We start from the raw sequence: 11,541 nt of genomic DNA, 5'->3' as shown, positions 1-11,541 counted from the left end.
CGCGGGGGCAGCGAGCGGTACAGAGGTGTACCAATATGGCGCTGCCCCGGAAATGAAATGATGACTTCCGGGTCCCCGTGGTCGGCGCATGCGAATTGCGCGCTCCCCGGGGCACAGCGGGCAGGCTGAGAAGAGGAGGTGACGTCAGAGCCCGGGAGACTCAAAAGAAGAATGTGGGAGCTGCTCCTTGCTGGAAGCGTCCTATAGACAATGGAGGGCAGCGACCAGCACGAGGAGCAGCCAATGCAGCAGCACAGGCACCGTCGCCGGCAGAAAGAAAAGGACTGGCGAGAGGGCCGGTCCAGTAGCCACTACACGCAGCGGAGCAAGTCGACTGCGAGGAGCAAGTCACCTATGGATCAGCCTGTGAGGGATCCGAATCCACCTCCTGAACCGGTACCTGCAACCGCGCATAATGGGGTAAGTGATCTACGTGAATATCCCCCATTATAATAGACTTCTTTCCCCTATTAGAGAAAGAAGAAAGAAAAGACAAAGAACAGGGAATGCCCCACCTGTAGCAGGCCGCTTCCAGCAGCTTGGGATAAAAAACCGACTCCTGTATACAGGAAGTTCTTTGTGATGAAACCCCGGATTATGCCTCGGATCTAAGAGCGGTAATCCGATCGGCGTTTCAAAGTGCCCTTTCATCCCTAAAACACACAGGGAGGGGAAAGAAAAGGGACACAGCAGTCTCCCAGTCAGAGGCCTCGACGTCAGGGGAAGTTACATCACATACTTCAGACACCGACTCGTCATCCTCAGATGAGGAAACAAAGGGCCGTCATTGCTTTCCCCTGGATGAGGTAGACATGTTAGTAAAAGCAGTAAGGTCTACCATGGGGGTAGCAGACCCTCGGCCAGATAGATCAGTCCAGGACATAATTTCGGGGGACTAGGCCAAAAGAGACAGAGCATTCCCACTGAACGAGAATGTACAGGGCCTGATAATAAAAAATAGGAGAGACCAGATAGGAAGAACTCCACGGTTCCCTCCCTTAAAAGAAAATACCCATTTCACGAGGAAGTGTCCACGTCCTGGGACAGAGCCCCGAAGTTAGACGTGGCGGTCGCCAAAGCCTCGAAAAAATTTGCACTCCCCTTTTGAGGATATGGGTACTCTATAGGACCCATTAGACAAAAAAGCTGATACTTTCCTCAAGGGCACCTGGGAATCAGCAGGAGGAAATCTTAGGCCAGCGATAGCGGCAACTTGTACCTCCAGAGCCCTCATGGTGTGGGTGGACCGGCTAGAGAAGCAGCTAAGGGAAGGTACACCCAGGGAGAAGATTGTCTGTGTCTGTGTCTGTCTGTGTGTCTGTGTCTGTGTGTGTCTGTGTGTGTCTGTCTGTGTGTCTGTCTGTCTGTCTGTCTGTGTGTGTCTGTCCCCCTCTCAGTGACCCCACTAAGATCATCAGTAAAAGAACAAGAAGCCCTTGGAAAAAGAGGTCCTAAGCCTGTTGAACAAAAGAGTCCTCCAGGCGGTTCCCCCGGGGGAGAAAGGCAGAGGATTCTTCTCGCCTCTCTTCCTAATAACCAAACCGGACAGTACCTTCCGGACAATTATAAATCTAAAAGAGACTGAACGATTATGTCAAAATGGAGTCAATCAAGTCGACCATCAAAATTCTCTTTCCACGTTGCTGCATGGTAGTATTAGACCTCAGCGATGCCTACTATCACGTCCCCATCCACAAAGACTCCCGAGAATACCTCAGACTTGCGGTCTCCATAGAAGGCGAAATAAGGGAATTTCAGTACAGGGCCCTGCCATTTGGGATTTCGGTAGCCCTGCGAATCTTCACGAAACTAGTGGCAGAGATGATGGGTCACCTAAGAGATCAAGATGTTCTAATAGTCCCATATCTGGATGACGTTTTAATAGCGAGCAACTCTGCCCAAAGATGCAGGGAACAGAGGGACAGAGTGATGGGCACGCTAAAAAACCGCGGATGGCTCCTAAACCTAAAAAAATCAAGGCTGTAGCCCAAAAAAGTCCAGGAGTTCCTAGGCCTGACACTGGACTCAAACACCCAGGAGTGTTACCTGCCAGACCACAAAAAGGAGAGGATCGCTCAGCTGGTAGCAATAGGCCAGTCAAAATACGAAAAAAAAAAATCCTTTACCCTGAACAAATTCCAAGAAAGCGTTTTATTGTTTGTGTTGTTTTTTTTTTTTTTTTTTTTGTTTTTTTTTTGTAGTATTACATGTAGGGAAAAACATACTAAAAGTTTACCAAGATAGGGTTACCACAAAGGGTCCAATTGTGACGTCAAAGAATATGGCCGCCAAAGCTGTAAAATGTTAAATGCGACTCGCCTTTCCGTGTCTATCATATTTCTTTTACAATTACTATTATATTTATTAACGATTTATTTATCTTATACAGAGCTGAGATTGATGGAAAGTCAAACTTGCCCCTTACGCAGCCATTAAGTAGAAGATGACGGAGAAAGAGTGGTGATTGGTGCGAAAGGAGCTGAAGGGATCAATAAAGCCAGTATTGAGAGGGGTGTTAGCACTGTGGTAGCTGCTGGAGCAGTGGTGCACAAGAGATGTCGTATGAACTATATATGCAAGTCTATTTGCTTCTTGTTTAAGAAAGCTACTTCCGTTCATCGTTCACCTACCAAGAGAGGTACACGGGTTTCTACTGGATCCTATGATTGCACGACGCAGTGTTCTGTGGACATGAAGTGGTGAAGACAAGATCTAGTAGTGATTTTGATGACTATAGCTTTGTTAAAACGGATGGATTTGTAAGGTCCATCTTGTCACATTGCAAACAGCGTAATGATGACTGGGCAATCACCATTCAAGCGAGAATCGCGTACTTTGGGAAGGACTTGCATGCTGCAGACTGTCTGTATCATCGTTCAGGTGACATTAACTTTCGGACAAACTACGGAATTCCTATGCGTCATGGTGGTGGATCTACTACAAAGAAACCGCGGAAGGTTGGGAGGCCGATGAACATGGACAAAGAGCAAGCGTTCTTGAGAATGTGTGCATTTCTCGAGGACAACAATGAAGAGCAACTGACTGTCACAGATATTGCAAAGAAAATGACAGAGTATCTTGTAGAAGGAGACAGTGCTGCCTATAGTAAAAAATGGCTGAGGTATAGGCTAGAGGAGAGGTATGGCGATTCGCTATTCATAGCAGAGTGTGAAGGGTCGCCTAACATTGTAACATTCCGTGAAAAGACCAGAATAATCCTGAGGGACTATTTCCGTAGTCAGGAAACGGATGAAGAAGCCCAGAAGAGAGCCATCATAGAGACTGCGGCCAAACTAATCAAGAGCGATATCAAGTCTAAGATTCCATCTTCAACCGATGAATATCCGAAGACTTCTTCGCTTGAATGTCAGTCTGCCATAGATTGTCTCCCCCTGAGTTTGCTTTGCTTGCTTGAAACCCTCTTCATTGGAAAGGACATTCATAGGAAGGTCGCAAGCATTGGACAATCAGTTGTTCAGGCTGTACGTCCCAGGGCTGTAGTAGCTCCATTGCAGCTTGGGTTAGCAATCCAGCTCCATCTTTTCAGGTCTCTATTTCTTGTAGACAGTCTCTCAGCCATGGGATATTGTTCATCATATTTGGAAGTTCAGCGATTCAAGTAAAACACTGCCGCTTCTGTTGGCCAGGATGTACTCGGTGGTAGCATAGACAGACTGGATACGGCACTGCTGTTCGCTGCGGACAACGTCGATCATAATATCAACATGTTAGATGGGAAGGGGACTTTCCATGGCATGGGGATGGTAGCTACTGTGACTCCAGGAAGGAAGGTCAGTTGCACTGTTCTCAGACAGAAGACTGCGGACTTGGAGATAGTTGAACAAAGCAGTGTTGATGTAAAGGAATACCGTTTTGCAAAACACTTGCCGAAACATAAAATTCAAGCCCTTGCCATTTCTCGACGCCATTGACCATTGTGTTGATGTATTGTGGGAGATGTCTTTACGCTTCCAACAGCCTGCTCAGAGCTGGAATGGAATGATGCACATGATACATAAAGACTGTGATCATCCAGGGTCGTCTTCGGTAATCTTCCTGCCCATCATTGACATGTATTCCGGAGATAAGTCATGCATCTTCTTTACTCGAGTATCTGTTCAACCTTGCTGATCAACACCGATTCGCTGCAGTTGTTACATTCAATCAGCCACTCTACTAGAAAGTTTCAGAAATCAAACACGAGGTGCCTGAAGACAGCCCGGTTTGAGATGTTGTCCTGATGCTCGGGAGCTTCCACACATTGAATCTTATGGGTGCCATAGGAACGTTGATGGATGGGAGTGGAATCAAAGATCTTGGGAACAATTTACGGTGACAATGCTGTGCAACACATCATGACTGGAAAGGCAGTTCAGTGTGCAGTTCGTGGCCATCTCCTTGATCAGTGTCTTACTCAGCAAGTTGCAGACAAAGTACTTTGCGACCATACCGGTTTTGCAGACCTGTTGCAAGAACTTTAGCAGTTGTGTGCTCGGACACTGACGGGAGAGTGACTTGAATTCGGTCATCACTTCTACCACCTTTAGTGAAATTGACCACCAAAAGAAACAGATTATCCGCTCACTCTTGCACCAGTAAACTATGGCTGAATTACCAACGGATGGTTGGAATTGCAAGGGGTCTTATCGAGGCCGATCGTACAGGTTCCTGGCTGATGCACCTTCATGCTGTAGCCGAATGTTTGCCCATTCTTGCAGCTGCTGGGCATGGGAGCTATGTGAAGGCCGCCTACCTTTACCTCCAGTCTATGACCACTCTGGAAGATGATATGCCATCAGTCTTCCATAGATTTATGAATGGCTTGCATGTTGCAAGGCGGGACTGATCAGTACTGGACAGGCCTGGGTTGCGACCTAGTCATCGAGCAAGCTCTGATGCGCTCCCTAAAAACTGCAGGAGGACTCACCAGAGGAAGTGGAATGTCCAAACATCAGAGGGCCCTGTGGACTCTGTCTGTGCCAGTGTCCTTTTCCTACAGTGATGCAATGCAGTGTTTCACTTGCCAGAGCTTTGTCACCAGTGAACAACACAAGGAGACAAGAACGTCAAGGACGAGAAGAGATCGTGAAGACCTGGAGAAAATTGCTGATAAACTCGAGACCTTTTCACCTTTCTCTGATGAAGTGTCTCTTCGCAACATTGTCACCGGTGTCAATGCAAATAAGGATGTTAAGTCCATAACCTGTTCACCATTGGCAGAGAAATAGTGGCAACAATGGAGGGTCAATCACTGTTTTCAGTTAAGTACAAGCGATCAATGAAAGCCAAGACCCTGGCATCCAGTGAGGCTATTGACGTTGCTAAGGACAAAACAATAGACCCCGCTCTTTTGTTCCAAAGGTTTCTTGTGGTGTCTCAAACTGCTGATCTTTCCCTTGATGAGGTGATGGCCTATGAACTTTCACCATACCCACCATCCCTCTTTGAGGCCAAACATCTCTTATGCAAACAAAGCACAACTGATGGCTGCTATAAAAGAACGGAGTTCAGATGATGCATTACTCAAGGATGTACCAGAAGTGGAACATTATGTTCTTGACGGAGGTTCTCTTCTCCATCGACTAAAGTGGTTAGAAGGAAAGACATATTGTTCAATCGCTGAAGACTATGCATCTTTCACACTAAAGCACTATAGTAAGGCTACGATAGTATTTGATGGTTACATTGGAGGACCAAACACTAAGAACATTACCCATCAGCGACGGCGCAAAAAACGAACAAGTAACAAAGTGAACATTGCTGAAGGAACGAAATTTGTCAGGAAAAAGGAGGACTTCCTTTTGAATGTGGAGCACAAACAGTCTCTTATTAATCTCGCTTCACTGCGCATGAATGACAGAGGTTGCCACAATACAATCGGGGATGCAGATGTGGAGATTAAGGCAGCAGTGTCAGTCATCCAACAAAAGTACTAGTCTCATTGGCGAAGATACAGATCTTTTGGTGGTGGTACTTCATCACGCGTCAACCAGCGATGGCAACAGGCTTTATTTCTACTTGGATAAAGGGAGTCCTACATCAGTATACGACATTAAGGTTATGAAGTTCCTGGGAAACCATGTCTGCAGCAGTCTTCTATTCCTTCATGCATTCACGGGTTGCGATACCTCTTCCGCGGTTTTTGGAATCGGAAAAAAACTCGGTCTACACAAGGTTTTGAAGGGAGACTCGGTCTTAAATAGCTGTGCTAAAATCTTTTCCACACCTAACAAACAGAGCTGAGATTGAAGACGCTGGGTGTAAAGCGATGGTGGCATTGTTCGGGGGCAAACCTGGAGACAATCTGTCTGTAATGAGGTATTCTACTCTGCAAAAAAGTTGGTTCAGCCAAAATCCTTGTTACACCTGAACGACTGCCACCGACCTCTGCAACGAAGTATCATGCCCTTCGGAGTTACCTCCAAGTGATGCTTTGGATGGACAATGGTGAGGCCATGGACACTACTGAATGGGGATTGGAATTGCAGAACAGTCTAGTTCCAGTGATGGATACTTCACCCGCGCCAGAAACACTTCTGAAAATAATTCACTGCAGTTGTTCTCGTGGTTGTAGTACACTTCGGTGCACTTGCAAAAGACACGGACTTACCTGTTCACGGGTATGCGGACCATGTCGTCAAGGGCATTGTGACAGAGTGAGGAAGCAGTGTCTGATGAAAATAGTGACTATTGACCTGACACGCTTATTCAGTGATGAAGTAGGTCTTAAAATGCACTGTATTCTATAATTTCTAGAAATGTACATATGTCATGACCTCGCCTGTCAATGTAGATAGTATAAAACTTTGTATAAAAATTGTTATATGAAAATATATAGTTAACAAAATGCAAACTCTTCTGTAACCTAAAGCTACAGCTTTGAAATAGGGAAATAGTCGTTATTTTTAGTGCGATGGCTGTCATCGTCTTATGACGTCATAGTTAGGACCTTTTGTGGTGATCAATTTTTGGAAAACTTTTAATATGTTGTTCCCCACATATAATAGTAATAAAAAAAAATCCTAAAACGCTTTCTTGGAATTTGTTCCGGGTCAAACCGTATTTTGACTGGACTACAAGAGCAACGCAGAACCCTTCCATGATGCTAAGAAAAGCAATGTCACTATTGGGGTCCCTCTCCGCCTGCCGGCGGTCCAGTGGGCGCAGCTACATACGAGAGATCTCCAATGGGATGTTTTAGCCAACCAGTCAACATTAAGAGGTCACTTGGAAGGTTACGTTACACTAGACTCCAAAACTATTCGTTCCCTAGTTTGGTGGGGAAACAGACAACCTATCCAAAGGGATTCCCTGGGTGAGAAGTCACACACATAATCACCACGGATTCCAGTCCCAAGGGATGTGGAGCACACATGAACAGGGTGGCTCAGGGGGAATGGGGAGGTCAGGAACTAGGAGCCTCCTCGAACCAAAAGGAACTGCTGGAAGTAGGCTACGTCCTAACACACTTTCTACCGGTATTAAAGGGACATCATGTCTGAATATTTTCGGACAATCGAGTGACGGTGGCCTACATAAATCATCAGGGGGGAACCAGGTCCCGAACACTAATGAACACATCCTCTGAAATATTCATGCTAGCCGAGAAAAACCTACTATCCCTATCTGCACTACACATATGGGGAGCAGAAAACCAGACAGCAGACTATCTAAGTCGCACCCAGCTACATCAAGGGGAGTGGGTTCTAAAACAGTCCATTTTTCGGAAGATTGTAGAAATGTGGGGAACCCCGGACATGGATCTGTTTGCCGACCACAATCAAACAAGTGGAAGCATTTTGTTCCCTAGACCCCAGGGGGAATCCCCGGACCCTGGATGCGTTTATGCTTCCATGGACGCAGGGCCTAATATATGCCTTTCCGCCGCCCATTCTCATTCCGGCAGTCATAAGGAAAGTCAGAGAAGACAGGGCACGAATGATACTAATAGCCCCGTTTTGGCCAAAAAGAACTTTGTTTTCCTGGCTGAGAGTACTGTCAATAACCGACCCCCTGGGTTCTACCAGATCTCCCCGACCTTCTGTCCCAAAGTCCCGTGTTACACCCTCGGGCAGTGAACCTCCATTTAACAGCATGTTATTTGAAAGGGGACTGCTGAGGGGGTTCTCAGAAAACCTGGTTTCCACGCTACAAAAGAGTAGGAAACCGATCATAACCAGGGCCTATGGTAGAACTTGGAGGAAATTTCTATCCAGCTCCGGGGTAAGGGTTCAGGTTGGAGTACAAATTGACAAAATTCTTGAATTCCTGCAAAGAGGGTTAGAGCAGGGCTGGCAACTAATACATTGAAGGTACAGATAGCGGCTCTAGGTGCCCTTTATAACCAGGATGTGGCAGGCAACCCTTGGGTGGCACGGTTTGAGGGCTGCAGCCAGGTCTAGACCAATAACCACCCAGAAAATACCATCATGGGATCTAAACCTAGTGTTGTCTGCATTAACTGCCCCCATTCGAGCCCATCCAGTCAGCACCCCTAAAAACACTATCATTAAAGACTATACTTTTAGTGGCCCTAACATCCGCTCGCAGAGAGCAATATTCAAGCTTTGTCAGCAATACCCCCGTTCACTAAAATCCTAGACGATGGTCATTAAAACCTGACCCAGCATACCTACCTAAGGTGTCGACACACTTCCATAGGTCCCAAGAAGTGGTCCTTCCTTCTGCCCAAACCCTAGGAATAGGGGAGAGGAGAAATTTCACAACCTGGATGTGAAGAGGTGCCTAGTTCAGTACTTAGAGGCCACCAAGGGATGTAAGAAGGAAGGGTCTCTTTGTGTGTTTCCAGGGACCTCGGAAGGGACTCAAGGCATCCTAGAGTACCTTAGCAAGGTGGATACGGGATGCGATTGCCCTGGCGTATTCATCCAGTGAGAATGCCATCCCGGAGGGTTTAAAAGCTCACTCTACAAGGGCAATGGTGACCTCATGGGCAGAAAGATCAGCGTTATCAATAGAGCAGATCTGTAAGGCGACAACCTGGTCAACACTTACCTTTTTCAGGCACTATTGCTTAGATAAACAGCACAAACCCAGTAGATAATAACAACGGCAAAAACTCAAGATAGAATCCATAAACAACAAAAATAAGTATAAATTGCCCAAAATTACCAATTTTATTAAATACAAAAATAAAATTACAGACATGGGTAACTGCTATCCAAAGCAGGAGCCATATTGCACTAGTGCCCGAATAACCAAATGCACATACAAATGTGAGGCAATTACAATTAATAATCAAGGAATGGCATGTAGTTTATTACACCTAACCTGATGGCCAAAAAAGAACAGCGCAAGTGCTACTGAACTCACAGTGCTTTCCACAATGGATGTATACATGGCCACTCCGTGATCACATATTAGTTACTGAAAGAGCCAAGAACATAGCGCTAAATTGTAAAGCAAATGCACAAACATGCTAACGATACGGTAAGGGCACTTACAAGATGTGAGTGAAGGCGCTGGCTTCCCACTCGCCCCAACGCGCGTTTCGCTCCTGACGAAGAAGCGAAACGCGCGTTGGGGCGAGTGGGAAGCCAGCGCCTTCACTCACATCTTGTAAGTGCCCTTACCGTATCGTTAGCATGTTTGTGCATTTGCTTTACAATTTAGCGCTCATGTTCTTGGCTCTTTCAGTAACTAATATGTGATCACGGAGTGGCCATGTATACATCCATTGTGGAAAGCACTGTGAGTTCAGTAGCACTTGCGCTGTTCTCTTTTGGCCATCAGGTTAGGTGTAATAAACTACATGCCATTCCTTGATTATTAATTGTAATTGCTTCACATTTGTATGTGCATTTGGTTATTCGGGCACTAGTGCAATATGGCTCCTGCTTTGGATAGCAGTTACCCATGTGTGTAATTTTACTATTGCTTAGATCTAGCCTCTACGTCTGACCTGACCTTTGGGAGAGGGGTCCTTCAGGTGGTGGTCCTTCCCTAAACTACCAATCTCTGAAATTCTCTCCGTGGTGCTGTCATGGGTGAGAGAGAATAGCTTAGTTACTCACCAATAACGGTGTTTCTCGGAACCCATGAACCCCCCCCTTTCACGTGTGCGGTGAGCACGAGTTACTGTGTAAAGTGTTTTTGTTAGACACGGTGCTTCTCCATAATATGCAATATTATAATGTTATGTATATACTTTTGTTAACTAACCGGGAGACCCTCTGATGCTCTGTAACCAACTGGGGGCGGAGGAGAGGTGCCGCCTTTTTATCTGTAGTTCCTGTCCTTGATGGGCGGACCCCCTCTCTCCGTGGTACTGTCATGGGTTCCGAGAAACACCGTTATCGGTGAGTAACTAAGCAATAATTTTTTTTTTTTTTTTTGTCCTGTGACCAGTCGTGTTTTGTGGGGGTTTTTTTTTTTTTTTTTTTTTTTTTTTTTAAAACCCTCCGCAAATTTTAACGTACTTGTACGTCAAGTTGTGCCCCTGATTAATCGTCTGTGCCTGTAACAGCCGCGATGGAGCAGAGGTCTGCTGTTAACCGATTGAATCCCACTGTCCATCTTTGACAGAGGCATTTGACACTGCCATACAATAAAACAAATACAAATATTTTGTATCGCTACGTTCGTACAAGTCTGACCTATAAAAATATAAAATTACTCCTATCTGTAAACGGCGTAACAAAGAAACGCCAGAATTGTTTTTGGTGTGGTTTTTTTTTTTTTTTTTTTTTTCCCTTTTCTGGATTGTCACAATATCGCAAAAGGACGGGATAAATAAAGATCACATGTACTCCAGAATGGTATTGGTAAAAGAAAAAAAAAAAAAAAAAAAAAAAAAATGAGCAACTCGCCCCTTATCCCAACAGTCACTGTACTTGGAATTTTTTTTATATAAATATGCACTTGGAGGGATCGAGGGGGGGGGCTCTCTGCCTTCTGTTCCCTTTGTCAAGCAATCCGGGATGAACACCTCTCTGTAAAGTGGTCCGTGGCTGACAACGGCCAACAGCTAACCTGTGCATCTTATGCAATCATGCAGAATTCCTGATGTGACGCCGCTTCCCTCCATGGTGGGCTCTCCGCATTAGTAGCTTCTCCCTGTTCTTCAGTAGGAGCCTCTGGACTGATGCCAGCCTTCTGTCTTCATGCTGAAATTATGCTTAGACTGAGAAACTGGGACTCTATCAAATATTTTATCCTTAAATTTACTAGTAGCAAAAAGGCTCTGGAAAGGCACCATACCTTCCCACCCCAGAAATATAGCAAAATCTGTTCTTAAAAAATTCCCTTCCTCCTGAGCCCCACAGCGTGCCTAAACCAAATTCACCATCCACATGTTTGGCATTTTCTGTAGCGATGACGATCTGCTTAATTTATGGGGTCTGTCTCCAGAAGCACGAGCTGGACATAATGTACATGGCACTACAACGGTAGATTTGCAGTTTTCACTCATCCACTGCTGCTTGTTTCTAGAAAACGGTCAAATAATCACTACACCTGTAGATACATTTCCAGAGAGATCTAAGTCCCAAAATGGGGTCACTTGAGGTTTCTGTTCTTCTG

This window comes from Dendrobates tinctorius, unplaced genomic scaffold, assembly GCF_039654945.1.
Source record: "Dendrobates tinctorius isolate UK_male_01 unplaced genomic scaffold, ASM3965494v1 ptg000162l, whole genome shotgun sequence".
Lineage (NCBI taxonomy): Eukaryota > Metazoa > Chordata > Amphibia > Anura > Dendrobatidae > Dendrobates > Dendrobates tinctorius.
This window is presented reverse-complemented; position numbering follows the sequence as displayed.